Source organism: Anneissia japonica, unplaced genomic scaffold (genome assembly GCF_011630105.1).
Source record: "Anneissia japonica isolate Jap-2015-1 unplaced genomic scaffold, ASM1163010v1 scaffold2236_len207018_cov178, whole genome shotgun sequence".
NCBI lineage: Eukaryota > Metazoa > Echinodermata > Crinoidea > Comatulida > Comatulidae > Anneissia > Anneissia japonica.
In genome coordinates, this window is record NW_022746879.1 from 141,786 (window position 1) to 148,886 (window position 7,101).

General features: G+C 36.6%; 1 protein-coding gene across 1 annotated transcript in view; it reads right to left on the reverse strand.

The window, feature by feature from the left end:
• LOC117120321 (proton channel OtopLc-like) overlaps window positions 1-2,710 on the reverse strand; it is a 14,654-nt gene extending 11,944 nt beyond the window's left edge. Inside the window, exon 1 of the mRNA XM_033265343.1 lies at window positions 2,575-2,710. The gene's annotated coding sequence lies outside the window, so the exon portion shown is untranslated. The remainder of the gene's footprint in view (window positions 1-2,574) is intronic.
• Window positions 2,711-7,101: the final 4,391 nt, after the last annotated feature.

The window sequence follows — 7,101 nt, forward strand, 5'->3', positions numbered from 1 at the left end:
GGTAATATACAGTAGTTAAAATATAAAAAATATGGTTTTGAGAATTTCGGTTTACATTGATTATGGTTGGTGCTGTATTCGTAGATTTATATATACTTTGTCTAACTTTCCAAGCTTCCATGAGATAGGTTTTACAGTAATTGTCAAAAATTGATCCTATTTTATGAGACTCAAGTTGACCAAAAGGATTGTCTACAAATAGATGCTGTTTATACTCAGCAGATGCATTTTAAATGATTCCCAAAAATGGCCAAAACACCAATCAAAGAGGTCATCTTTTCAATTCTTAAAAACATATTCTCTAATGGGACGGAGTCTTTCACAGTCATATAAAAAGTGATCTGTCGTTTCCTTAAGGTTACCGGAGATAATTTACAGAAACCATCAATATCTATTGGCCAAGATTCTAGTGTAGGCCTACTATCATCAGCCTTGTATTCACAGCAAAATGTCACGTTGTAACCTACGACAATCTAAAATCCTCACATTTTAAAAAGTTAAAAATATATTTCAGTAACTCATCATCAAAATGCGTTACATGCATTCTCAATTCAGATTTTAGCCTATTGTAGCTAAAGACATTTTCAAAAATTGTAATGCAAAAACGGAATTGTATCACATTAATTATATTAAATATAGGCCCATTTTGAAGTAACGTACCGTACAAATTCTTAACTTTACCTTAGAAATGAGTATATTAAAAAAAAATATATTTAACTATAATTTTACTGCAAAAAAAATATAGAAACACTCCCAGGCACTGAGAATGTTTTATTATTTTTTATTATATCCAGAATCAAAATAGGGTAAACATTTTTGTGTTTAAGTTAATTAGTTGTACCGTAAGTTACTGCAAATGTTAAGTTAATTTCAAAATCATTATTATTTTTTTAATTTTTTGTCACGTCACTAGACAATACCGGTACATCATTGAATGTTTGCATCATTATTCGCTATTACATTTTTTAAGCCAAAAAATAATTGTAGAAATGCTGCAATGCATTTAATAAATACAAACAGATTAAAACACAACATGTTTCAAGATAGGCCTAAAACACTAAACCTCAATTTCGTAAATTCGGGCCGTGGCCAACACAATTTTTTATTATTTTGTCTAGTGTGCGATGCTATAGGGAAATGGACAAAAAATATGAATGAACACCCCGTATATATATATATATATATGAACACCCCGTCGGGAAGAAAAACCACGATTCCTCTTGAAAAAAACCCAAATGTATATGTATTTTCTACATAGCGCCTAGGGCCTATTAGTACCCCGTTCCCCAACCTTTTTAGCCCACGGCCCAAATTATTGTCTATAGGCCTATTTCTCTGACGCGACCCATCGAACTCAAAGTCAATAAAACGTCCGTCGTTTTATACGTGTGAGGGATAGCGGGAATAACACCTCCTTGATTTTTCAGTGAATTGGTTAAAATATTATATTATCACCCATAATATCACTATGTAAAACCCCTAAAAATGAAAATATAACTTTGAATTACTCATTTAACAATATCACCTAAGCAATCATTTTTTTTTTTCAATAAGTTAAATACTTTTAAAAATTAATGATTAACAGACCTTTTATTATAAATTCCTAGTGCTGCCAGAGATTTATGGGTTATGCGGAGACATAGACACATTAAATTTTAAAATGTTTTCTCATTTTCATTTGCAGCTTAAAGCCTAACACATTGAAATGAACAAAACTAATACTTTAATGTTGTCATATCTGAGTTACAAATGTTTTGATAGTATATTTTTAATATAAAACTTTAAAAAGTAAACTGACGCAATTGTCACACTTAAATTGCACTTTCGTTTAATGTAATTTAATTTAGTTTATCTTCGTTCGTGTTAAGTAAATATTATTTTCACGATCTGATGAGATTATGCGACCCACCAATTTTTTTTTCGCGGCCCAAACATTTGCTGTTTGGGCCGCTGAACGTTGTATTAGTAGACCCAAAATCGCTTAAATAATTGCCTTTAAAACTCCTAAATTGTCATATTTTCACCCCAATAGAACACTTTTGAGAGACACCCGACCACGCCCACTTTTTTTCGTTGGGGAAATCGCCCCCGTCAGAGACCTCGGACCCCCAGTGGGGCAAATCCTGCCGCCACCACTGGCAGGGGCTGATGTCCCCGACGTAGACACAATTTATCCTGACAAAAGCGTAAGAGTGGCTCAGGCGTCGTCACCGACGACGTGGTCCGGTCAGTGGTTGCTCCTGTTTGCCAACATGCCTGGGTCAAAGAAGTCCAATGGGGTGGGGGCGAACCAAAAGGCGACTACTGAGAGCCCTGGTCAGGGTGAAAATCCCTTTTGGGGCTGGAGAGTCCGACGGGGGAACCCCGCTGGCGCCGCATAACATGGGCGAGTTGCGCATTAAATTATCACTTTATAGTATAGGCCTAGCGTGGGAAATTTTGAGTTCTGATAACGTATGAGATCCTAAGCAATAATGGACTCCCTTTCTATGAAAACAAAATTAAAGTTTGTTAAAATTAAAAGTAAACAAATTTATACGGATGAGAAACAAAATATCACCAAAATACACTTACACTTACACTTATTTGGGTGTGGGTATAATTGAATAGGCTATTCAGCCTCTTGAGACCCACAGTCATTTATGCCATACTGCCCAATATGGTCTCAGCATCCTTGTTCAACCAGTGTTGGTCCAGTGGCTTTTTAAATATAGTTACTGATGTTGTATGCTTAATGATCCTGTAGCTGAAGAAGTTCTTCCTGATTTCTAGACCTTTGTTCATAGATGGCTTATACACCTTGTATTTGTGGCCACGAGTAATGCTAGCAGGGTTAGATGAAAAAAAAGTGGAGCTGTCAATATTCTCTTTATTTGTAATAATTCTGAATGCTTCAATAAGGTCACCTCTTAATCTTCTAACTGCTAACGGATACAGATTCAGTTTCATTAGTCTTGTTTCATATGGATCTGATTGAATACTATTCATTTACTTGGTAGCTCGTCTCTGTACTTTCTCTAATTTTTGAATATCTTTTTTCAAACTTGCACGCAGTATTCAAGATGAGGTCTGATGTATGATCTAAACAATATATGGAAGGCTTCGCAATCGATAAACTCAAAGGTTCTTTTGATCAATCTGAGTTGATTCATGGCTTTGACAGCTACCTTAGAACATTGCACCGATGCTTTACAATCGTCAGTCATCCATACTTCTAAATCTTTCTCGTCTTTAGCCTTCTGTATATTGTGTCCTCCCAATATGTACTCAAAAGCCAGGATTAAAACTTCTCATGTTGAGAATTTTGCACTTGTCAATATTAAATTTAAGTAGCCACCTTTCAGACCACTCCGGTATCTTGTTGAAATCTTCTTGCAGATTATTTGTCGTTCATTTGGCTTAAAGGACTCAATCAATTTCGTATCATCAGCGAATATAAGCCCAAATGAGGATACATCATCTAACAGATCGTTGATGTAAATCAAAAATAGTATTGGACCAATAACTGAACCTTGCGGTACACCGCTGTGGACCTTTAGCCACCGTGACTTCGCTTCTCTTACTGCAACATGCTGTTGTCTGTCCTTTAAGTACTGACTAATCCAATTTACCACCATACCACCTATACCATAAGCCTTTAACTTTTGCAATAACTCTTGTGTGGCACACTATCGAATGCTTTAGCATAATCCAAATATACAATGTCGACATTGTATCCTCTGTCTAAAGCAGTCGTTATTTCTTCTAGGGAGGACAACAAATTAGTGAGACATGATCGGCCCTTAACAAAACCATGTTGGTGAGAGCTGATAAGATTGTACTGATTTAGGTGATCTACTATATTATCTCGAATTAGGCCTTCTAAAATTCTGCAAGGTACTGATGTAATACTTATTGGCCGATAGTTTTGAGCTTGATTTTCCTTACCTTCTTGTAGATTGGGCACACACGAGAACGCTTCCAGTCCTGGAACTTGACCTTCGCCGATTGATTTTGTAAAAATTATAAACAATGGTAGAGCTAACTCCTCTGCACATTCGTATAACACATATGGGTGTACTCCATCTACACCGGCAGCCTTGGTCTACCTTTAACCTTTTTAGTGCTGCATACACATCACCAATATAAAAATTTAATTCCGTAATATCAATAATATTCTCATTCCGACGAAGTAGCTCAGGTGGTTCTCCCTCAGGCTCTAAGAATAAATGCACTTTGAAAGAAGGAATTCAAAACATCAGCTGTTTCGGTATCATTTTGCAGTCAGGTTCCCATCCTCTTTTTCAAGTGTTGGAATTGTAGGTCTAATATTCTGCTGGGACCTAACATAACTATAAAAGGCTTTAGTTTGCTTTTTTAAGTTTTTAATAAGCCTTTTTTCAAACTTAGCCTGTGCTCGTCTCATTTTCTTCTTGACCAAATTGCTTTGACATTTATACTTCCGGTAATCCCTGTATAGTTGAGTATTTTTATATTTCTTACAACAGCTGATGTTTTTTCCTAACAGCTTTTTTGACACCGGCTCTCATCCAAACTGGACGGAAACTTTTTGATTTAATTCCCTTTTTTGGTATATTAAATTTTCCCGATTTGTTATAAACATCTTTAAAGAAAGACCATGATTAAATGCAATTTACATCTTTTAACTCTTCGTTCCAGTTTGTTTCATAAAATTCCTTCCGCGTATTATTATAGTTGCCTTTCTTATAGTCATATACCAAACGATTATCTTCTGACCTTAAGAATTCATAACTAGTAAGAAATTTCCAACTCATGCCAGCGTGATCACATCAAATAATTAGCATATTGTCCTCAATTTTGCAAAATACAAAATTATAACAACCCTTCCAAAAACAGTTGGATACATACGCCTAAATGTCAAACGAAAAGTGTGAGTGGTTGGTAATTATCGTCTATTTTTACTTATAATATAGGCCTACTATTATTTGTTTTTAGACGTACCTTGTGCAATAGAGTGTATTGGCGTTATTTGAAATCATTACGATACGGTGAACCTATTTCGATTAAAATGTTAAAGTGATTATATAAGAATTAGATGAGTCACTGTCAATTTCGCGGTAGTATCGGTACTATTAATATGGGACTAGTCATGACTGACGCCGTTCTCCATCGACAATTGATTTTATGTGCATTATTTATCTATAATTCTTATCTATATACACTAAAGAATCTTTATACACTCACAATAAAAAAAGTTTTACCAACAACGACATCTAAATAGCTGTGGGAAAAACAAATCATCAGCCTGCTGCTCTCTGCCTGAAAAGTGATCGTAACTGAACAATAATGATGCAGCAACACTTGGTCAACTTGTAAAAATTCAGAGCCTTCTGTTGCTCGCCCATACAACAAATTTGGGGGTGTTATATAGTACGATTTTGAAACATTGTCATTGTAATGAAACAGCTATAATATTGAAAACAAACAACTTGAAACAAAATCAGTGTACGAATTCAAATAAATGTAACAATCAGGGGCGGATTTAGGGGGGGAAGGCGGCCCGGCCCATGCAATAGTGTAGGCCCCTGGTATAAACAGATTAATTAGACACTCTGTAAAGATCGATTACGCCCTTTTATATAATATTGTAGACCTATAGGCCTAATGTGTGTGAAGTACTGTATGTGAAGTATAGCGTCTAGAACACAAAAATTTCGCGGGGGCATGCCCCCGGACCCCCTACGACAGTGTTGTCTCAATCGGCCCAACTTTCGGCCCCCCTTCCGGCCCCCCTTTTGGACATTTCTGGATCCGCCCCTGACAATAGATTTTAATGGTCAACTTATCAAATTTTACTACCCATTTTTACATTTGTGAGTGACGGTGTGTAATAGACATGTATGCAAAACAAACATTAGTGGTTAGCTGTATAATATCTTTGAATATAATTTTAGACAGTTTTTAATGGTCTGTATCTCTGCACTTCAAATTCAAATTATAGTTGCCATATACCAGGTTTCGTACACACTCGCTTATGTAAATTTAAAAGGAAAGTGTTTTCCCCATTTTGTCTTATTGTTAAATACTCCCATGCAATAGTGTAGGCCCCTGGTATAAACAGATTAATTAGACACTCTGTAAAGATCGATTACGCCCTTTTATATAATATTGTAGACCTATAGGCCTAATGTGTGTGAAGTACTGTATGTGAAGTATATCGAATGGGTGAAATTGCGCACAAACTTCAAACTCTTGGCCTAATACAATGCCAGAGGAGGATTTTCCACGCACGCAGAGTGTAGGCCTTCTAATAGTATGCCCCTCGAAATATTGCTCGCCCCCCACCCCACCAAATCAGGGTCAATTAAAAAGCACCTAATATCACACCTTATTTTGCAAGTTAGCGCCCCCTCAACCGATCATCGAACCCCCTGCTTCACCTTCACGGCCTCCCCATCAACACCCCCACTTCAAGACTCCTAGGTACGCCACTGGGCCCCACACACCCTAGAATCTGCCTCCGCCCCAAAGCGAACGAATTTCTGGTCTCGAAAATCCAGACCCTTCGTTAGGCCTATACAGTACAAAATACTGTACAGTATAATTAATTGAAAAGGCGTTAAAATGAAGGACTTTAAATGAAATTTATGTATATATAATATTTTGCGGATCTTGGGTTTTTAGAAGCAATCTTGGGATTTTTTGGACTCAATCTTGGGAATTTTGATTTTCCCCTGTGGTCACGCTAGGAGTATGTACTACAAAGTGTGTGCTACAAAGTGGGGAGGGGCAGGCGCCCCTCCCCACTTTGTGGCTGAAAATATATAATGTCTATATGGAGATTGTTGTTGATCGGAAAGAAATGCAAGAAAAGAAAGAGGGAAGAAGGAGGAGAGGGAGGGGAAAGAGAGTGTAGAGAGTGTTTATGCAGTCCCCGACCGAGTTATTTCTTACAATTCACATTGGTAGATTTTTTTTATATTTTTTTTTTTTTTGGTGGGGTCCCTTTCTCTTTGTGGTTCATCGATTCATGGAAAGAAGAATATGTATGCGATGTACTTCATAATAATACACACACAATAGGCCTACTAGTATTTACTGTAATAAGGATTAAAAAGTTTACCTGACAGTTTTCAAGGG